The sequence below is a fragment of the Giraffa tippelskirchi genome, chromosome 9 (genome assembly GCF_054371585.1).
Source record: "Giraffa tippelskirchi isolate mGirTip1 chromosome 9, T2T-mGirTip1v1.2.pri, whole genome shotgun sequence".
NCBI lineage: Eukaryota > Metazoa > Chordata > Mammalia > Artiodactyla > Giraffidae > Giraffa > Giraffa tippelskirchi.
In genome coordinates this window covers 80,189,671-80,200,296 of record NC_137283.1, presented here as the reverse complement: position 1 = coordinate 80,200,296, position 10,626 = coordinate 80,189,671, and the positions used below count along the sequence as shown (strand labels likewise).

Genomic DNA, 10,626 nt, shown 5'->3' with positions numbered 1-10,626 from the left:
TAGTGAAAGATTAGAGTGTATCTTCCATCCATTCAAACAAGGCAATGTAAAAACCGTACATTAAAAAAAAAGCATTAAAATAAATGATTTATAAAAGCATTAGAAATTTTTATTTTTTCTTAATAAAAATTTGAATTTCCCTGGATTTTGAAACTTAATTGAAGTAAAAAGAGAGCTGTATATCTTGGCAAGTCAGAAAATATTTTAAGATATCTTTTCTTTTTGTTTTATAATAATTGTATACAATATTAATGTTTTCTTTAAAATTGACCAATATTGCAAAATCGTTGCCAATTCAACTTTAAAAAAATGACAGATAAAAAGGTAAAACTAAGATTTTCAATGGGCTGTAATAAGCTTTTTAACATGATTTTATGATGTCTCCTTCCTCCTGAACCCCTACTCTCCCACCTTCCTGCCCACCCCATCCCTTTAGTTTGTCACAGAGCACAGACTGTGTGTTCCCTGTGTCATACATCAAACTCCCACTGGGTATCTATTTTATATATGGTAATGCATACATTTCAATGCTAATTTGAAGATAATTGCTTTACAATATTTGTTGGTTTTTGCCATACATCAGCATGAATCACCCATATGTACATCTATGTCTGTTCCCTTTCTCCTGAACCTCTCTGCCACCAACTTCTCTTACTTAATCAGTTCTTTCCCTTCAGGGTGTGCATTATACATTACTTTTGATCACATACAATATTAAAAAAAACACTAATTTTGATAAGAAATGGGATTTATTGGTAGCCTAACTAGGAAGAATGCCAGATAGTTTGCACAACTGGCGAAAAAATTATTGGCACTTCCAGGACATGCTATTTCACACACCTTTCTCTTCTCCTGCAAACAAATAGATCTCCATGTGAAGGGAATATGGTGTTGTTGCCTGCACCAACTGAAACACTGGTGGAAAGAGAAAGCTGCTCTCAGCACCAATTCCAGGCAAGATTGGCACTTTTCCAGACCCATGTCCATATGTGATCAACCATAATTCCCAAAGACATAAGATTTGCTCTGTGTCTCAGCTTGGATTTTTCCAAATTAAGAATTGAAGTAAATGATTTGCATGCAGTTACCACAGTTGAGGTCCCAGGGATTATTGCAGGGGAGTGCAAAAATAAAATATGGAAGAGATTGATTTAATAAGAAGGTTATTGCTATGAACCTAAGGTGCCAGTCTGGCAGAGAGCCTGTTAAAAATTATGTGCCACATAACTTAGAGTTGTCACAGTCAGCAAGAAAGCTGGGGTGTGTACCCACAAACCCGCTTTGCTTGTGCATAATCTGTCTTAAATGGGAAATCACTGACTATATCCTATTAATACTTTAATGGTTAATAAACATATGTGTCTCTTCCTTGAAATAAAAATCCTTGAGGGCATGTCCATGCCATGTGTAATTTCACCAGAATCTCTCTCTCAAGGCTTGACACATGATAGGAAATCAATATATGTTTGTTGACTCAGTCAATAAAGAGGTTTTTTTTTTAGATATATAAGACATTATCAAACTTACTGTTGCAAGATAGTTGTGTGTTGTGTACAGAGGGTAGTTGGCAGAATCTATCTATCTATCTATCTATCTATCTATCTATATCTATATCTATATCTATAGTTTGGTTGCTAAGTCATGCCCAACTCTTTATGACACAATAGACTGCAGCATGCCAGGCTTCTCTGTCTTCTACTATATCCCAGAGTTTGCTCAAATTCATGTCCATTGAGTTAGTGATACTATCGAACCATCTCATGTCATCTTCTCCTTTTGCCTTCAGTCTTTCCCAGCATCAGGGTCTTTTCCAGTGAGTTGGCTCTTTGCATCAGGTAGTCAAAGTACTGAGGCTTCAGCTACAGCAACAGTTATTCCAGTGAATATCCAGGATTGACTTCCTTTAGGATTGACTGGTTTTATCTCCTTACAGTCCAAGGTAATTTCAAGCACAATTGTCTTTTCCAGCACAATTTGAAACTATCAGTTCTTTGATGCTCAATCTTCTTTATGGTCCACACATGACTATAGGAAAAAACATAGCTTTGACTATACAGATGTTTTGGGCAAAATGATGTCTCTACTTTTTAATACACTTTCTAGGTTCATCATAGCTTTCCTAAAAAGGAGCAGGTGTCTTTTTATTTCATGGCTGCAGTCACTGTCCACAGTGATTTTGGAGCTCAAGAAGATAAAATTTGTCACCACGTCCACTTTTTCCGATTCTATTTTTCATGAAGTGATGGGACCAGATGTCATGATCTTAGTTTATTTTTTATGTTGAGTTTCAAGCCAGCTTTTTCTTTCTCTTCTTTCACCCTCATCGAAAAGCTCTTTAATTCTTCATCAAGGTTATTGATATTTCTCCTGGCAATCTTGATTCCAGCTTGTGATATATCCAGCCCAGGATTTTGTATGATGTACTCTGCATAGAAGTTAAATAAGCTGGGTGACCATACACAGTCTTGTTGTACTCTTTTCCCAATTTTGAACAAGTCAATTGTTTCATATTCAGTTGTAACTTTTGCTTCTTGACTTGTATACGTGTTTCTCAGGATACAGGTAAGGTGGTCTGGTACTCCCATCTCTTTAAGAATTTTCCACGGTTTTTTGTGATCCACATGATCAAAGACATTAGTGTAGTTAATGAAGCAGAAGTCCACATTTTTCTGGAACTCTCTTGCTCCTCCTGTGATCTGAAGAATGTTGTCAATTTGATCTCTGTTATCTCAAAATTTTCTAAGCCTGGCTTATACATATGGAAATTCTTGGTTCATGGAATGCTAAAGCCTAGCTTGAATGATTTTGAGTACAACTTTGCTAGCATGAGAAATGAGCACAACTGTAAGGAAATGACAACATACTCTAGTATTCTTGCCTGGAGAATCCCATGCCTACCAGGCTACAGTCCATGGAGTTGCAAAGATCAGACATGACTGAGTGACTAACACATATATGGTGATTGGAAGATTCTTTGGCATTGCGCTTCTTTGGGACTGGAATGAAAACTGACTTTTTCCATTCCTGTAGCCACTGCTAACTTTACCAAATTTGCTGATATATTGAGTGCAACACTTCAACAGCATCACCATTTAGAATTTTAAACAGCTCAGCTGGAATTCTGTAACCTCGTCTAGGTTTGTTCATAGTAATGCTTCCTAAGGCCCACCTGACGTCACACTCCAGGATATCTGACTCTAGGTAAGTGACCACACCATCATGGTTATCTGGATCATTAAGACTTTGCATAGTTCTTCTGTGTATTCTTGTCTCCTCTTCTTAATCCCTTCTGCTTCTTTTAAGTCTTTACCATTTGTCTCCTTGATTATGACTCTTCTTGCATAAATGTTTCCCTTGATATCTCCAGTTTTCTTGAAGAGATCTTTCACATTCAATTGTTTTCCTCTATTTCTTTGCATTGTTCATTTAAGAAGGCCTTATCTCTTCTTCCTTGCTATTTTCTGAAACTCTGTGTTCAGTTGGGTATATTCTTCCCTTTCCCCCTTGTCTTTTGCTTCTCTTCTTTTCTCAGATATCTATAAAGCCTCCTCAGAAAGACACTCTGCTTCCTTGCATTTCTTCTTCCTTGGGATGGTTTCAGTCATTGCCTCCTGTACAGTCTTATGAACCTCCATCTATAATTCTTCAGGCATTCCGTCTACCAGAGCTAATCCTTTAAATGTATCTGTTACCTCCACTGTATAATCATAAGGGATTTGATTAAGGTTATAACTGAATGACTTAGTGGTTTTCTCTACTTCAATTTAAGCCTGAATTTTCCAATAAGGAGTTGATGAACTGTGCCACAGTCAGCTCCAGGTCTTGTTTTTGCTCACTGTATAGAGATTTTCCATCTTTGGCTGCAAAGAACATAACCAATCTGATTTCACTGTTGACCACCTGGTCATGTCCATGAGTAGAGACATCTTTTGGGTTGTTGCAAAAGGTTGTTTGGTATCACCAGTGGTTTCTCTTGACAAAATCCTGTTAGCCTTTGCCCTTCTTCATTTTGTACTCCAAGCCTAAACTTGCCTGTTATTTCAGGTATCTCTCGACTTTTGACATTTACATTCCAATTCCTTATGGAAAGATGGACATCTTTTTAAGGTCTTAGTTCTAGAAGGTCTTATAAGTTTTCATAGAACCAGTCAACTTCAGATTCTTCAGCATCAATGTTTGGAGCACTTGGATTACTGGATACTGAATGGTTTGCTTTGGAAACAAACGAATATCATTCTGCATTTTTCGAGACTGAAATCAGTTACTGTATTTCAGATTCTTTTGTTGACTATGAGGGCTACTCCATTTCTTCAAAGGGATTCTTGCCCACAGTAGTAGATACAATGATTATCTGAATTAAATTCTCCCATTACTCTCCATTCCTATTCACTGATTTCTAAGATGTCAGTGTTCAGTTTGCCATCTTGTACTTGACCATATCCAATTACCTTGATTAATGGACCTAACATTCCAGGTAGATATGCAATATTATTATTTATAGCATTGGACTTCACTTTCACCACTAGACACATCCACAATGGAGTGTCATTTCTGCTTTGGCCCAGCTGCTTCATCCTTTCTGGAGCTATTAATTATTTCCCTCTGCTCTTCCTCAATATTATATTGGACACCTTCCAACCTGGATGGCTCATCTTCCAGTGTTATATCTTTTTGCCTTTCATACTGTCCATGGGGTTCTGCAGACAAGAATACTGGAGTGGGTTGCCATTTACTGCTCCAGTGTACCACAATTTTTCAGAACTCTTCACTATGACCTGTCCATCTTGGGTGGCCATGCATGGCATGGTCATTGAGTTATTGCTTCATTGAGTTATACAAGCCCCTTCATGGTAACAAAGGGTAACAAAGGATCCATGAAGGGGAAAAAGACATGCAGTATAAAATAGATTTTGAGATGTGCAAATTGATTGCACGCTAAATCACCAAAAGTATCGTCATTGGAGGACCAAAAATAAACCTCATTTGTCTCTAAGAATCTTTAAAAAATTGTCTTTTTATGCTATGCTATATTTATTTAAGCAAGGATTTTTTTTTAATTGGAGGGTAATTGCTTTACAATGTTGTTTTGTTTTATACCATAAAACAACATGAACCATCTATAGGTACACACACGTCTCCACCCTCTTGAACCTTCCTCCCGTCCCACCCCTCTAATTTGTTGCAGAGCTCCTTGTGTTATACAGCAACTTCCCACTAGCTATTTTACATATGGTAATGCATGTGTTTCAGTGCTACTTTCTCAATTCTTCCCATTCGTTCCTTTCCCCGTGTGTCCACACATCTGTTCTCTATGTCTGCATCTCTATTCCTGCCCTTCAAATAGGTTTACCAATACCATTTTTCTAGATTCCAAATATGTGCATTATTATACAATATTTGTTTTTCTCTTTCTGACTTTCTTCACTATGTTTAACAAGTTCCAAGTTAATCCAGTTCACTATAGCTGACTCAGATTATTTTCCTTTTCCTGACTTAGTAATATTCCATTCCATATATGTACCACAGCTTCTTTATCCATTCATCTGTTGATGGACATCTAGTTTGCTTCCATGTCTTAGTCATTGTAACTAGTGCTACAATGAACATTGGGATACATGTGTCTTTTTGAATTATGGTTTGCTCAGGGTATATGCCCAGTAGTTGGATTGCTGAGTCAGTATTGATATTTTTAATCAATATTTTTTTATACAAATATTATATATAAAACAGACCTGTGTTGAATCACAGTTAAATTCTTCTCTGTCTACCTAGTTTGCACTAGAAAATGTTTAATGTTCATAGAGACCAAATTAATTCAACTCAGTTCTAATCAGAATGTAGAAACATTGCTCTTACTTTCTTTGGAAAAACATGATCACAATATTTCTGGTGTTTTACTATAGTAGTTCACCTTTTACATTGGACAAAAATGGATTGGATTGTCATTTTGACTACAAGTTTCAATCACACAAACCACAATTGTTTACTGGCTAAGAAGTGATTTAGCATAAATCAAAGTAACACTGATTTTTTTTTTTTTTTTGTATTGGCCATGCAGTTTGTGGGATTTAGGGTCACAGAACAGAGATTGAATCCCAGGCCCTCAAGCAGTGAAAACACAGAACATCCAGAGCATTCCCAACTTCAGGGTAAATTTTAATGCTATTTATAATTTAGTTGTCTAGTATGTAGTTACATTATCATTGTAGCTGTGTGATTTTATTTATACTTATATTGAAACTGTGATAAAATTTATATACTGATTATTTTTTTTGAAAAAAAGTTTCAGAAATATTTATGTTGAACTCCCAGACTTTAAACTTTGCACCTCTTTTCTCAAGATCCTGTCATATTCCATTCTCTTGACAAATACCAACTTGTCAAGAGTTCTAGGGCAACTTCCAAGTCCTGTCTAACTGTGATGTTAACTCTTGGGATTCTTTGTGGATCATCATTTTAGTACTTCAAAAATAGAATTTAATCAGAATATTTTTTCTTTTATTTTTTGAAATTTATTTCTTTATCTATTTTTTTTTTTTACTTTACAATATTGTATTGGTTTTGCCATACATTGACATGAATCCTTTCTTTAAAAATAGTATGATGGCTTTGATATAGACTATATTTTAAATAACTATAAAATTAAATCAGGGCACTGTGTCTAAAATATTCTACAGTCAATTCCTTGTTAATAGTCTAAAGCAGTTTCTTAAAGTAATAGTGCAAAACTTTAGCTTTTGATCTGCTATAGAGGTTTAGCAATACCAGTAAAGTCAACAGTAAGTATATATACATATGTATATTAGAGGGCTTCCCTGGTGGCTCAGATGGGAATCCATCTGCATTGTGGGAGATCTGGGTCTGATCCCTGGATCAGGAAGATCCCCTGGAGAAGGGAATGGCAATCCACTCCAGTATTCTTTCCTGGATAACATCATGGACAGAGGAACGTGGCAGGCTACAGTCCGTGGGGTCGCAAAGAGTTGGACCCGACTGAGAGACTAGCACTATCACTTTAGTGTAGTTTAGAGGTGTTACGTACTTCAAACATCTCTTTGTGCTAAATAACATTTAAGAAAGGATAAAAACAAGGTTTACTGTGCCCACTTGCCACTCTACCCAAATCACTGCTTTAGGAGTCATAATCTCTGAAGCTTTACGTAGAATGATGAAGTTTCAAGAAAAAAGGACAAGATTTTACTTACCTATTATAGTGCAGTCTAAACTGTGCCTAAGCTGTTACTGTGAGTGCTCAGGGGCACATGAATTTATGACCATACTGGTGGGTGATGAGAGGCTTCTATGAAATCTCCAAAGTTATCTTTCTCTCATCCCACAGGAAAGAAATCTCACTGGATTATATACATCTATCAGATGCATTTATGAATTGAAAATAAATTATCAAAAATGTCATTTGAAAAAACATGTCCATCTTGTAGAAAATTGTCTCTGGTGAAAATAAAGATGCCATATTGAAATAGAGGAACCATACTGCTACAACTCAAGAAACATGCAATTTGTTATTATATTCTGAGAATCTGTAGTGGGATAAGTACCAAGGAATGATTCTGCTGAATAAAGCAGCTCTTCCTCTGCTACTGAGTATTTTTTTTTTTCCAAAAAGTTTCACCCTTGATCTTTGTTAAAGGGAAAAGTATTCTATTATCTGCTTCAGTTACTACTGCTACTACTACCAGGATGTCAGTGTTCCCATCACATTTTGTTCTGTCTCTATGTTCCTGCTTCATTCCTGAGAATGTTTGTTCATACACCCTATGTATTCCTGTTATCTGCTCTATAGCATGTATGCATGCTAAGTCGTTTCAGTCATGTCCAACTCTTAATGCATGCCATTTTTACAAAAACAGTTACTAATGGATTTCCAGATTCTAGTTCTATTTCATCAGAAGGCCCAGAAGTTTCTGCCATGTACACAGGTTACCGAACATGCCTCTGCATCATAACAGATTATTTCATGTCATAAGGAAGTCTTAGAAGATTTGTAAAAATGAAGGGATATTGCTTTGACCAAGATATCCAATGAATAGATATAGTCAAAACTGGCCTTTTGTGACAGAAGAGTAAATGTATTTTGTCTTATCTTTGAAGGAATCTTATTCTAGTAAAGTCAGTAACAAGGAAAGAAATATGAACCCATAAGTGATTATTAGAAAATAAACATCAGTTGTAGACATATAAACAAAGTGTGGTTTTGTATTATGTTTATGATACACACCAGACCACCTGACCTGCTGCCTGAGAAACCTGTATTCAGGTCAAAAAGTAGCAGTTAGAATCACACATGGAACAATGAACTGGTTCAAAATTGGGTAAGAAGTACATCAAGGCTGTATACTGTCACCCTGTTTATTTAACTTATATGCAGAGTACATCATGTCAAATGCCAGGCTGGATAAAGCACAAGATTGAGTCAAGATTGCTGGGAGAAATATTAGTACTCTCAGATATACAGATGACACCACCTTAATGGCAGAAAGCAAAATGGAACTAAACAGCCTCTTGATGAAGGTGAAAGAGGAGAGTAAAAAATCTGGCTTAAAACTCATCATTCAGAAAACTAAGATCATGGCATCTGGTTCTGTCACTTCATGGTAAATAGATGGGGAAAAAAGAAAATGGTGAAAGAATTTTCTTTTTCCTTGGGCTCCAAAATCACTTCAGACAGTGACTGCAGTCATGAAATTAAAAGACACTTGCTCCTTGGAAGAAAATATAAGAAAAAGCAAGACAGGGGATTAACAGGCAGAGACATCACTTTGCTGACAAAGGTCCATCTGGTCCAAACTATGGCTTTACAGGGATGTGAGAGTTGGACCATAAAGAAGACTGAGAGCCAAAGGATTGATGCTTTTGAACTGTGGTTTGGAGAAGACTCTTGAGAGTCCCTTGGACTGCAGGGAGATCAAATCAGTCAATACTAAAGGAAAGCAGTCCTGAATATTCATTGGAAGGACTGATGGTGAAGCTGAAGCTCCAATACTTTGGCCACTTGATGCGAAGAGCCAAATCATTCAAGAAGACCCTGATGCTGGGAAAGATTGAGGGCAGGAGGAGAAAGGGATGACAGAGGTTGAGATGGCTGGATGGTGCATTGTGCTTCATCCTGCTTGTGACATCAAATGTCTTGCTGTTCACACTGTCTGCATGTTCGTGGACCCAGGGTAAGTAAGGCACAAGTTAAGAGCCCGGAAGAAGATACAAGGAACCATAGGATCTGCAGACACGTTTATTCTCTTCTGGCTGCCACAGAAGCCATAGCAGTATGCACACTATATTCTTCCTCTTGAGGCTGACCTAAGGGACAGAGCCATGATGCAGCAGTAATTCCCATCACTTTATGGGTGGAGCTCATGCAGACATGCCACACACAAATCCATGATCAAGCGAGTACCTCGTGATGCACATGCATGGTGCTACAAGTGATCTCAGTTGCTACATAGTCATTATTTACAAACGTGGGGAGAGAGAGTCTGAACGTGCCATCTTGGCTAATTTGTTCTTTCCACACAGATGACTGACTTCTTCACATCAGGTGGCCAAAATATTGGAGTTTCAGCTTCAACATCAGTCCCTCCAATGAATATTCATACTAATTTCATTTAAGATTGACTGGTTTGATCGCCTTGTAGTCCAAGGGACTCGCAAGAGTCTTCAACAACACCACAGTTCAAAAGCACCAATTCTTCAGTGCTCAACTTTCTTTATAGTCCAAGTCTCACATCCATCCAGACATGACTACTGGAAAAACCATAGCCTTGACTAGACAGATCTTTGTTGTCAAAGTAATGTGCTGTCTAAGTTGGTCATCGCTTTTCTTCCAAGGAGTACACATCTTTTAATTTCATGGCTAAAGTTACCATTTGCAGTGATTTTGCAACCCAAGAAAATAAAGTCTCTCACTGTTTGCATTGTTTCCCCATCTATTTGCCATGAAGTGATGGGAACAGATGCCATGATCTTAGTTTTCTGAATGTTGAGTTGTGTGCCAACTTTTTCACTCTCCTCTTTTACTTTCATCAAAAGACTCTTTGGTTCTTCTTCTTTTTCTACCATAAGGGTGGTGTCACCTGCACATCTGAAGTTACTGATTTTCTGTTGGCAATCTTGACTTCAGCTTGTGCTTCATTCAGCCAAACAGTTTTCAAGCTGTATAAATATCTTGAAATATATCTCTGCATACAAATAACATAAGCAGGGTGACAATACACAGCCTTGACATACTCCTTTCCCGATTTGGAATAGTCTATTGTTCCATGCCCAGTTCAAACTGTTGTTTCTTGATCTGCATACAGATTTCTCAAGAGGCAGTTAAGATGGTCTGGTATTCCCATCCCTTGAAGAATGTTCCACAGTTTGTTGTGATTTACACAAGCAAAAGCTTTGTTGTAACCAATAAATCAGAAGTAGATGTATTTCTGGAACTCTCTTGCTTTTTCTATGATCCAATGACTGTTGACAATTTGATCTGCGATTCCTCTCCCTTTTCTAAATCCATCTTGAACATTTGGAATTTCATGGTTCATGTACTGTTGAAGCCTGGCTTGGAGAATTTGGAGCACTACTTTGCTACTGCGTGAGATGAGTGCAATTGTGCAGCAGTTGGAA

The 10,626-nt window shown here is 37.2% G+C and overlaps 1 long non-coding RNA gene across 1 annotated transcript; it reads left to right on the top strand.

Moving 5' to 3' along the window:
* The first annotated feature begins 1,708 nt into the window (after positions 1-1,708).
* LOC145521462 (uncharacterized) lies at positions 1,709-7,598 on the top strand. The gene is made up of 4 exons (XR_014065397.1): positions 1,709-1,939; positions 3,031-3,201; positions 6,059-6,149; positions 7,340-7,598. It is a non-coding gene; the product is annotated as an uncharacterized LOC145521462 (long non-coding RNA).
* Positions 7,599-10,626: the final 3,028 nt, after the last annotated feature.